General features: G+C 47.1%; 1 protein-coding gene across 1 annotated transcript in view; it reads left to right on the forward strand.

Moving 5' to 3' along the window:
* LOC146019912 (early activation antigen CD69-like) overlaps nucleotides 1–12269 on the forward strand; it is a 115746-nt gene that overhangs the window by 67835 nt on the left and 35642 nt on the right. The gene's annotated exons all lie outside the window — the stretch shown is intronic.

Raw genomic sequence — 12269 nt, forward strand, 5'->3', positions numbered from 1 at the left:
TACGGCATCACATACACACACAACCATATCACACACACACCCGTATCACACACACAAACACATCACACACACTCCCGCATCACACACACACACCACATCACACACACACACACACCACATCACACACACCCGCATCACACACACACCCGCATCACACACACCTGCATATTACACACACACTGGCATCACACACACACTGGTATCACACACATCCACATTACAATAACACCCGCATATCATACACACACCCGCATCACACACACACACACACACACACACACACAGACAGCATCACATACAAACACACCCCCACATCACGAATACACCCACATCACACCTGCATCACACACACACCTGCATCACACAGACACACACATTGCACACACCTGCATATCACACACACACTGGTATCACACACACACACACACCTGCATTAAACACACACCCGCATCACACACACCCACATTACAATCACACCCGCATACACATCACACACACACCCACACCGCATCACACACACACCCGCATCAGACACACATCACCATACCTCCCAACTTCAGTGCTGATGAAATAGGGACACTCGCACGGCGGGGCGAATGCAAATGAGGGCGCGGCTTATGCTAATTAGCCGCAACCTCATTTTCATACTAGATTGGGGGTCTCCAACTGCCACCCCCCCCCCCCCCCCCCCCCCCCCGCAGCGGGACAATGCCTGCCGCGGGTGGGACAGCGGGACAGGACACACACAGGACGCATCACACACACGGCATAACTTACACACACCCGCATCACACACACACCCGTATCACACACACAAACACATCACACAGACACCCCGCATCTCACACACACACATAACACACGCACCACATCACATACGCGCACCACACACACACCGCATCATACACACACCTGCATCACACACACACGACATAACATACACACACCCGCATCACACACACACACACATCACACACACCTGTATCACACGCACACACACATCACACACACCCACATCACACACACGCGCACACCACATCACACATGTGCACACACACATCACACACAAGCATCACACACCTGTATCACACACCCGCATTACACACACACACCACATCACACACACGCGCACACACACACACATCACACACACACACACACACACGCATCACACACACACACACACATACACCACACACGCGCACACCACATCACACACACATGGTTAATATGGATGATACATGGTTAATATGGATAGTGCATCAGGGGACAGGACACTGAAGCATTCATCAGGGTGGCAGTGGTTTATATATTCTAAGAAAGGCACATGAGGAGAGAGGGCCTGCCCGTGAGAGCTTACATTCTAAAGGGGAGGGTTAGACAGACAGGGGTGACACAGAAGGCGAAGAAGTGAGCATAAACAGGTTAGATGAGAGATGGTCAGGTTTTATGCAGGAGGGTGGGAAGATGACAGCTTAGGGTTTGATATATTGGGGGAAATTTACTAAAGGAAATTTGTAAAAATAGGTGTATTTGTATCCAGAAATACACTTATTTTTGACATTTACTATCCCGAAAAGACGGCAATTCGTAGTCGTATTGATGTGCTATCAATACGAATACGAATTGCCGTATTCTCGGGATAGTAAATGTCAAAAATAAGTGTATTTCTGGATACAAATACACCTATTTTTTTACAAATTTCCTTTAGTAAATTTCCCCCTTTAAGTCTAAAAAAGCGCTGGGTCATCCAGGAGTAGACAGCAGAGAGACAGTTGGAGATATGAGTTAGGATGGAAGGAGAGCGATCAGGAAACGAGGGGAAGATTTTAGTATTATCAGCATAGTGGAAGTCGAGTGAACAAATAAGTTCATGGGGGGGGGGATCTTAGAATGCACACCCGATTTACATGAGGTGCTATCATGCTGGGACTTGTAGTTCTGCAAAGAAAGACATGTGGTGCAGATGCACACTCCATATTATTAATCAAAATCAATCAATAATAGAGGTTCTTGGTATATTCATTGGCCAAGAAATATTTGCCCACCAACCAGCTTCACGGTAACCTCATCTCTGGTGGGTCCCTAATACTAAGAATCTGGGGCGCGGAACCCCAAAAAGGCCAGGATATGGAGTGTGCATCTGCACAACATGTCTTTCTTTTTCTGAACAAATAAGTTCACCCAGAGAGGACATGTAGAGATGGATAAGAGGGCCAAGAATAAAATAATCAGGACACCTACTCTCAATGGAACAGCAAGAGAGGTTGAGGGCGAGATTCTCTATTACAGAAATGCGGTAAAAACCCCGTTATCGGGGTTTTTACCGCATTTCTGTATTCTCTACCCCCCCTTCGCAGTGTCACAGCTGCGGAGGGAATCGCCAGCAAAAGCTGGCGGTTCCCTGCAGAAGCCTATGGGCTTCTTACCGCAGCGGTGTGTGAGGGATCCGTCACGGATCCCTCCCAACATGCCCTGCGGCCGGCGCGTCAGTCTGCGCATGCGCAGACGGACTCCCGGGTCATAGACCCGGAAGTCCAGCAATGGCGCCGCATCGCAAGGGACAGCTCTTATCGCAAGAGCTGTCCCTTGCGTTAATGACCGCATATTTTAGAGAATATGCGGTCATTAGAAATGCGGTGGCCGGCGAAGAGGGCTGCGGATTTTAAAGAATCCCGCCCAAAGTCATTAGAGGTACAGCTGGGCATTTTCAAAACTGACAGTGCAAGTACAAGCATAAAGAGTGATATTCAAAATGTTTTAGCAGATGGAGAAATGGTGATATCACAGCTGAATAGGCAGATTAAGCAGCCAGGAGTAGTAAGGGAGCGCAGGGGGCCAAAATGGCCCCCGGAGCAGGATAAGGGGGTGGGGCGCTAGGCACCCTGCAGGTCAACGGCGGGAAACCTGGGTTCGGGGGTTTGGGGGGGGGGGGGGGAAGCAGCAGCCAGGGTAGACGGTCCCCTTCTTGTCACCTAGCCACGAGGAAGGCCAGTGAGAAGGGACAGGTTTAATTGAGGGGGGAGTGAGCAGCAGCAGGAACAAAAGCAGAGAGCAAGGGGGCTGAGCTCACTCATCACCCAGTTAGGACAGAGACACGGGACACATTGGCCCATGCCATGACCAGCAGGGCGGCAGCACAGCCAGGTGGAAGCAGTTTGACCCCTACCTCGGCCAGCAGGGTGCCAACACAATCGGTGGGGACTGGGGCCATTGCCCAGACAAGCGCAGTTCAAGGTAGCATCGGATTGGCAACGCACGGTATCGGTGAGATAAGCAATGTTTTTAATGTATATGCAGGTATTGATGCGGTTTGGCAGGGTAGCATTGTGAAAAATGTTTCCGTGTCTGAGGTTACTGAAAAGGGCGGCCAGAGCATAGCGGTAGGCACAGGGGCATTGCCGTGCAGTAATAGCAAGCAGAGCATCGCAGATGATGGCATAGGCACAGGTACGCGGGAGAATAGCGACTCAGGTACAGACGATGATGAGAAGTGCAAAGAGCTGAGGGAAAGGCTGCGCTTGGCACAAGTAAACATTAAGAAAAAGAAGTTAGCAGAAAAAAGCACCTAGCCCATGGAAGCTAGGGGGGATCTGGGGGTGGCCATCCAGATACCCTAGGAAGGCAGAGGCCAAGCGGTTGCAGGAGGGCTTCCTGGAGGGTTTTAGGGTCCTTATAAGGAAGCCCGTCTGGCCCAGCGCGGGTTACATGGTATATGCAACGATTAGGGGAAGGTGGGTTTAAGGTAAAGACATGGGCACACTGGACATGCTTACACTGTATATACGGGATGCGGTCATTCGTCAGACTGCATTTAGGTCTACAGTCATTAGGTCGACCCCACTAGGTCGACTGGAAGGAAGGTCGACCTGACTTAAGGTCGCCATGGGCCAAGGTCGACATGACTTAAGGTCGAATTTGCATAAAGGTCGACATGAGGAAGGTCGACTGGTCATAAGGTCGACATGGGTTTTTCACTGTTTTTTGAGCCGACATGTGCCGACAGGCGGTATTTCATGCCCTACCATCCACTAGGGCGTGGTGGGAGAATAAAATAGTGTGCCGAGCGCAGCGAGGCACCGTGCCCGAAGCATCGCGAGCGAAGCGAGCGTTGCGAGGGTCCGATTCTCATTGCCAACTGTGTCCATGTCGACTGTGTCGACATTCGGATAAAAAAACAGTGAAAAAAACCCATGTCGACCTTATGACCAGTCAACCTTCCTCATGTCGACCTTTATGCAAATTCGACCTTAAGTCAGGTCGACCTTCCTGCCAGTCGACCTAGTGGGGTCGACCTAATGACTGTAGACCTAAATGCAGTCTGACGAATGATCCCATTCCGTATATACAGTACGAGCAGAGGCACTTTAAATTTCCCTGGGTCAAAACTGCAAAGGTATTGCATTTTGTCCCCTTTTTTAGAAGGTGTCCTAGACAGCAGATATGCTGGGAGAGATAGTTCCGCAAGCACCCAGGGGCAGCCCCCACCCTTCCCAGATAGGGTGAGGAAATACTTTGATGCTAGAGTGATACCAATTGAGGACACTTCCGGCTCCCCCACCCCTGTTGGTTTTATGGCAGGAAGGCACACAGCTTGTGGTCTTTGAAAGGAGAGGCCAAACACTGATAGCAGGGTCACTCCAGGGGGGGGGGGGGGCGGAGTAGTACACATGGTTCACAAGGCTGGGACAGCTTGTTTGTTGAAGCAAACAGCTGGGCAGGAAAAACATGCGGGCAAGTTCATTAATTATTTGTTTATTACGGTTTCATAGAATAGTGCAGCTGTGTCCGTGGCACCTGACACTGGTAGACAGTGATTAAACAAACTGGTACAGCAGACAAATATGGCAGGCTTGCCTGAGAGGGAGTTTCAGGCAGACTGGACAAAATGGATGGGAAGTGAGGAGATATATGCTGGTTGTCACGGACCCACCGGTCGCCTGCTCCGATACGTCAATCTGAGCAGCTCCGGCCGTGACTGGGGTTCACTTAGGGACACTCGGGTCCTTTCCTTGAGGTACACTGCCACCAGCCAAAACCTGATTTTAGCGCTTGAAACTGCGCAAGGGCGGCTTGGCTCGCACCTGACCGCACAATACAATATACAAATGGTAACACGCTGGAGCGTTCTCTTCTGAGGCTAATGAGTCTTAAGAACACAGAAACCAGGACTGAGAATATGTATTATTTATTCCTAGAAATACTACAGAGCTTTAGAAAATTGTTACAAGATATTACAATGATTTTATAAGTACACACAAGGTTAAATGCAATTTCAGAAATAAAATAAAAGGGAAAAATGACAGAACCGTATCTTACACTTAAGTACCAATCCTGACGTGGGGGGGTTCTCCACAAGAAATCTCTTGTCGCTTACAGCCTGTTTGCTAGACCCCCAGGTAGTGACCCCTGACTATCCCCAAGGTACAGAGGTTTTATCTGCAGCCTCCCTCATCCCTCCCACCCTTGGGATTTTTAACCATTCCCTTGCTGAGCCTAGTGAAGGTCCCTAGATATAGGATCTTTCCCATAAAGAATTTGTCCCTGCTTTGAAGTAGATTTTATACATTCCTCAAGTGATAAGAGGTAATTTAGTGGAGGGCCAGAGCAACTTTGGCCTGTTGATTTGATCGATCACCTGATCTGATCGTTACACTGGTGCAGTAGGGTTAATGGCTCTATATGCAAGTAGAAGTGTTTTATGTTGAATACGGTAAATGCAGGCAACCAATGTGGAGCGGCAGAGTGGAGCTGCAGGCAAATGAGTGTCTTGCTGGGAAGATCAGCATAGCAGCAGCATTTAAATGTATTTCAAGGGCCATAGGGTGATTATGTTTTTAGATGCATTTGCACGATCCGGGTGGCATGAGGTTACTGGGGGGCAACCAGTGGGGAACGGTCACAGTCCGGTGGAGGAGTCCCATGCAGCGAAAGGTGAGGAGCCGCAAAGTGCATAAGTTGCGGAGGAAGGTGGTGTTGCTAGGGCAGGGTGGGGGCTTCGGTACCCGGCGCGCCGGGAACCTCGTGTGGCGGGGAGGGAGCGGTGCACAAGGCAGGAAATGTAGGGGAGTTACAGAATGCCTCGCATACTCACCATTAGGCGGCCACACGCCTGGTTCCAGCATTAATACGGCAGGGGCCATACGGGTTGCGTGCCAGGTAGGGTGAGGTGCGGATGGTAGCTGATCCCATAATGGTAAGGGGCGTGTTCACGTGAGTCACATGACAGTGGCTGGCACGGCCCTTAGCGTGTAAGGGGCGTGTTCACGTGAGTCACATGGTGGTGACTGGCACGGCCCATAGCGTGTAAGGGGCGTGTTCACATGAGTTACATGGTGGTGACTGGCACGGCCCAGGCGGTACCAACTTGGTAGGGGGCGTGGTCGCGTACCCACGGCGGTGGATGGACACGTCCCAGGGGTACCACATTAGCAGGAACAGAGCGCACCGCTCCCCTTTCTATCCCTTGCCCTGCATAAAGCTGTGACCATTTTAATTGCCACAAACTATGTCATCATGTTTCCATTATTTCGTTGACCAGAGTGGGGTGCCGGTAAGTCGCCCTCTCCCGCCTTATGATGTGAGAATGAAGTGAGCTCACTCAAAGCAGTCTCTTGGTTTTCTGAGTTGCTGGTGTTTTATGTCTTTCTGAGTCACTTTGATATGAAGATGTTAAGTTGATTGGCAGTTTAAGTCCAGAATAAGTCCGAACTTTAATCTATGTAACAGTTTTCGCCCTACTTAAAAATCTTCCTACTTTAAAATCTGACAAACTAACAATAGTCAGCTTGCAATGGTCAGCCAGGCTGAGGTCAGCTTTGTGTTCACAATATATACTAAAAGCTGTTTCTAAGTTAATTGATTGAGACCTCACCCAGCCAGAGCCCCTCTTCCACTAGCAATAAAACTAAAGCCCCATAAACACATATATATATATATATATATATATATATATATATATATATATGTGCAAAGAAGTTCCGCACTCTCACCATCACATGTCCAATAGTGTGGTGCTTCCTCTAAGGTGACAGCGGGCTGTACCACAAATAAACGTTTTGTATGGCCAATGTTGGTCCAATCAAGGGCACTCACCAAATATAAAGTAAATGATAAAAGTTTATTACCAATCCATCTGTTCAATCACAGAGATTTGACGTTTCGGCCACGAATGGCCTTTTTCAAGACAATACAGCAATTGGCAAGTGTTCAGCTCCAGAGACCAGGGTACACTGACACTGTCTCCCAAACTGCAATATATACCAAACACCTCATTAGCACCAGTCACTACATCTGTGATGTGTGCAAACGGTGTCCAGTGTGGGACATATCCACAATCACATGACGTCCCAGCACTATCTGATTGGATCCACAACGTGTGTTGTATGCCACACACAATATGGCCGTGCGTTCCATTGGAAATCCCAGTGTAAATTGCCAGATGTATTTATTCAGCGCCACCCCTCATGTAACATAGCTGAGGAGCGCGGCGTATACTAGTGAATCAATGTGTCAATAGCGCTGTAATATCTTCCTGCGGTTGCGGCAGTTTAGTATCAGTGCGCTGCCTATATACACAACATGGCCGTGCGTTTCACCCGGGGATCGTGGCCAATATGGCCGTGCGTTCCACCTGCTGTTCACGGCCAAAATGGCCGTGTGTGTCAACTGCATGACGCTGGAGCTACATCCATTTAGGTTACAGAAAGCACGTCACACTGTTGTGATATTTCTGTGCACACTTATCGGACTCATAGTGCTATGATAGTCTGTGTGAGGCAAACATATATCATTTGGGAGCAGTGTACAGTCTGCCTCCATGTTATGGTATATTTTACTTTTATACATTATATATCATGTTACACTTCTAAAAAAACATACAAACATATACACACATAATATACAGATAGTGGGGTAGTATATCCCCATCATATCATCTATCCATATTTATATTTTTATATTTTTTCAGTTTTTATGGTTTTTAGTTTTTCACTTTTATCTAAAATACACAAAGAAACACAAAACAAACAGAAATACTATAATTTGGTACTTATGTAGTATCTGGACGCCCGATTATCGCATCGCATCTGACCAAATCGCATTCGATGCCATGCTTTGCGATGGAATCGATATTTCTATAGGATTCAATGTTAAAATGGACTGAGTCCATTTTAACATAGGATTCTATGGGAAAAAGGGTCCTTTTCATTTCCCCACTATCCAACTACGCATGGAGTTGAATATAAACCTGTTGCGAGCGTAGCGAGCCACCGAACCCCGCGAGGGGACACGGATTCGTTAAAAAGTATTCCGCATCCGCTCGCCACGCGTCGGGCTCGGTGGCTCGCTACGCTCGCAATGTGATGCGATGGACCCGGAGAAGAGAAAAAAGGTTTTTAAAATGTAACTTTTATTAATTAATCAGTTAAATGCGAAATATAAAATCAAAACAAACAACATAAATTGACACTGGACTTATTAAGAAGGGTGAGAGAGACTCCCCTTATCGTAGTGGGGGTAAATATCTGGATTTATTTATATATAATCACTAAATCTGCTGGTTGCTTGATATGTACCCTAATACAATGGGGTGTACAATCTGTAGTCACTGGTGTTTTTTCAAAAGTGTAAGGGGAACCATGTCCCTGTATTGTATAAGAAAACCTATACAAAGTAACAAAACCCTCGTTTGTATCAAATACACGGTGTAACAGTGACTTGTTCACTGTTTCTGTTTAAGTGAACAAATTAACAATGGCCAGATAGACACACAATGTCTCTTATGTGCGCCGTGCTGCGAGATCATCAGCTACGGTCGCATTTGGAGGAGAGTCTGCAGGAACGGCGTCCCGTCTGCAGCTATCACCCCCTGGAGGCTGCGTACACTGCCGGTGAGGGCTAGTAGGCACACGGACAGGTCGCCAGGAGAGTCAAGCTCTCTATGGCGCTGACGGCTACACTGATACCACCGCGTGTTAATAGCCGGCGGCGGTATATGCTGTCACCGAGATGTGACCCGCATCTATCTCCGGCTATTAATCGGGCAATTCAAACATATAAATACACAATCAATTTACATTCCCCAGCTACCCCCACTAAAACGATCCATGCCCGTTTTAGTGGGGGTAGCTGGGGAATGTAAATTGATTGTTCTACACGTCAGACATGTGATGACGTGTAGAACCTCACATGTTGTTTACATTATAGTGTGCCCTTGTGGGCTATACTATATAGGCCAAACTATCCGTCCATTTCGGGAGAGAATGGCGTTACACCGGTCGGCCATCAACCTGTCCCTTAAAGGCAGAGAGGTGGACCAACCGGTGGCACGCCATTTTAGATCCACGGGCCACTCTATCTCACAATTTAAACATTTTATTATAGATTGTGTCCCTGAATCACTCAGGGGGGGCAATAGAGCAAAAAAATTATTACTTAAAGAGTCTGAGTGGATTTTCCGCTTAGACACCATCTCACCTAAAGGGCTTAATGAGAGGATTAATTGGAATAGCCTCATGTAAATTCTCTCAGTAGTTAATATTCCATGTTAGTCTTGTAGCGGCTCTCTGGTGTCGCATGGGTTTATATATTGGATATATACTGATTATATGTCTGTTTTGTATTTATGTATTATGTGCTCATGTTGTATTCTCTATTTTAAACGTAACCTGGATGTCTGTGTCAGGAGGCGTATGAGGCATGATGAATGAGGGTGTGCAAGGATACTTGCAGTAGGGCAATGCCAGTTGTCTGGCAGCCCTTTCTGCAGATGTTGAGCACCCCAAAATTTTGTCATTGCCTCCATACTGCCAAGCGCAGCACTCTTGGTTATATATTTATATATGTTTTTTTCATGTATTTTATTGTTGTCTTCCAGTTTCCGGGCATCAGACAATGTAAAGCTTCCATGCGGGTCAAACGGAATAGGGAAACGCGGCTTACTTCCTGCACAGTGAGACGCAAGCTTGAGGTTGCTTAGCGACCCCTGTGAGGCGTCCAGAGCGGAAGTGACGGTGACCACTTCCGGATAGCGGCTCCGTGGACGCGGCGGCATCTGAGAACCCCGGGAACTGGTGAGTATAAAAATTTTTTGTATGTTATTTGGCTGTGCTGTAGGATTGGGCTGAGGACGGGGTTTGTCCCCCGAAACGTCCCCAATACACATGTTTGTTTATAGCATTGAAACCGACTCCAGAGTGCCGTTTTTTCCATTTTTGGGATTTTGGACTTATATATATATACATATATATATACATATATATATATATATATATATATATATATATATATATATATATATATATATAGCAAGGTGTGTGTTGACCTGGCACTCCCCCAGCTGGTCAGGGACCCATGTGCCTTCCGGAACAATTGTGCAGGAGTATGCAAAGAAGCAGACAGCGGCACTCTGGGAATTTTCAAAAACGTATATTGGTGCAAAAATAGCATACCAACGTTTCGGGGCATAAGGTACCCCTTTGTCAAGGTGAACATAGCAGTACTGTTCACCTTGACAAAGGGGTACCTTATGCCCCGAAACGTTGGTATGCTATTTTTGCACTAATATACGTTTTTGAAAATTCCCAGAGTGCTTCTGTTTTTTTTGCGGTTTTTGCGTTAAGGTTGATGTTCTGGACATGGCAGCAATTTTATTTTTAGTGCGGAGTATCTGTTCTTGAGGATATCCTCTCTGCACAAATTTTTGGGCCATCTTTTCAAGTGCTGGTTGTACCTCACTCTCATCACTGGTGATTCTACGCACTCGCAGCATTTGTGAGTGAGGTAGTGCCCTAATCAAAGGTGCTGGATGGTGGCTGGTGGCAAGCAGGACTGTATTTCTGTCTGTGGGTTTTACAAATAATGAGGTTTTAATCCTACCATTCTGAATGACGATGTTAACGTCAAGGTAATTCACCTGAGAAGGATGCATGCAATAGGTAATTTTAATGGGTGAATTGGTAACATTATGCTTGTTGATAAGATCAGTGAATTCTTGCTCACTGCCAGCCCAGATGACCAACAGGTCATCTATATACCTGGTATAGAATATAAGCTGGCTGTTAACTGCTGGGTTATGGGTTAACAATTACTGTTCTATGTGGAACATAAACGTGTTGGCGAACGATGGGGCCGCTGAGGACCCCATCGCACACCCACGTAGTTGCAGGTAGAATTTACCATTAAATAAGAAAAAATTTCGCTTGAGCGTAAGCTCCAACAATTGTAGAAAAAATGGTATGTTGGGTCCCACATAGAGTATATTGTTCATCAGCAGTTTACGCACAGCTTCCAGTCCATCCTTATGCAGTATGCACGTATATAAATTAACCACATCGATGGTACCCAGCATGCATTCTTCGGGTATAGGTCCAAGGGCATCCAATTTTGATAGCAGCGAATTTGTGTCCTTCAGATATGAAGCTTCATTTTGAACGCAAGGCTGCAGGAATGAGTCCAAGTAGATGGATATCGGCTGGTACAGTGACCCTCGGGCAGATATGATGGGTCTGCCCGGGGGGTGTACCAGAGTTTTATGTATTTTTGGATTGAGATATAGTAACGGTGTGATAGGGAATTCAGTGTTAAGTGATTCCTTCGTAGCACTATCGATAATTTTATCAGTCAGCGCATTGCGTAGAATGAGGTCTAGCTCTTTTTTGTACTCCATCGAGGGGTCGTTGTGTAGTCTGGTGTACGTACTTGTGTCAGCCAATTGCCGCTCTGCTTCTGCCACATAGTCAATTGTGTTGAGCACCACGACTACCCCTCCTTTATCTGCTGATCGAATGCAGATGGTGGGGTCTTTGCTTAACCCGTGGACTGCCTGCCATTCATGTTTGGTAAAATTTGTGTGAGTGGGGTAGATACTGGGCAGGGTTGCTATATCCTTCTCCACCATCCTGCAGTATGTTTTGATGGATGGGGTTATAGGAGATGGGCTCAAATTTAGATTTCTTGCGCAGCTGTGCTGGAAATGGTGGATATGATACAGCCGCTGACACTGGCTGTTCTTCATGGGGTTTATTTTGGAAGAATTCCCGTAGCTTAAGTGAACGCTGTAGCTTGAATTGTTCAACCTTTGTAACAAAGGGGTCCATTTTGTTGTTGGGGACAAAGCTAAGTCCTTTTTCCAGGACTGTTTTTTCAATGGGGGAGAGGGGTCTGTCGGACAAATTATAGATTAGCTCTTCGGGTGTCGTGCCGGCTGGAACCGCACTTTTGTGCCTCGATCTCTGCTTCTGGCCCCCCCCCCCCCCCGCCTCGTGTGG

The sequence above is a fragment of the Crinia signifera genome, chromosome 1, assembly GCF_055691185.1.
Source record: "Crinia signifera chromosome 1, ASM5569118v1, whole genome shotgun sequence".
NCBI classification, from domain to species: Eukaryota; Metazoa; Chordata; class Amphibia; order Anura; family Myobatrachidae; genus Crinia; species Crinia signifera.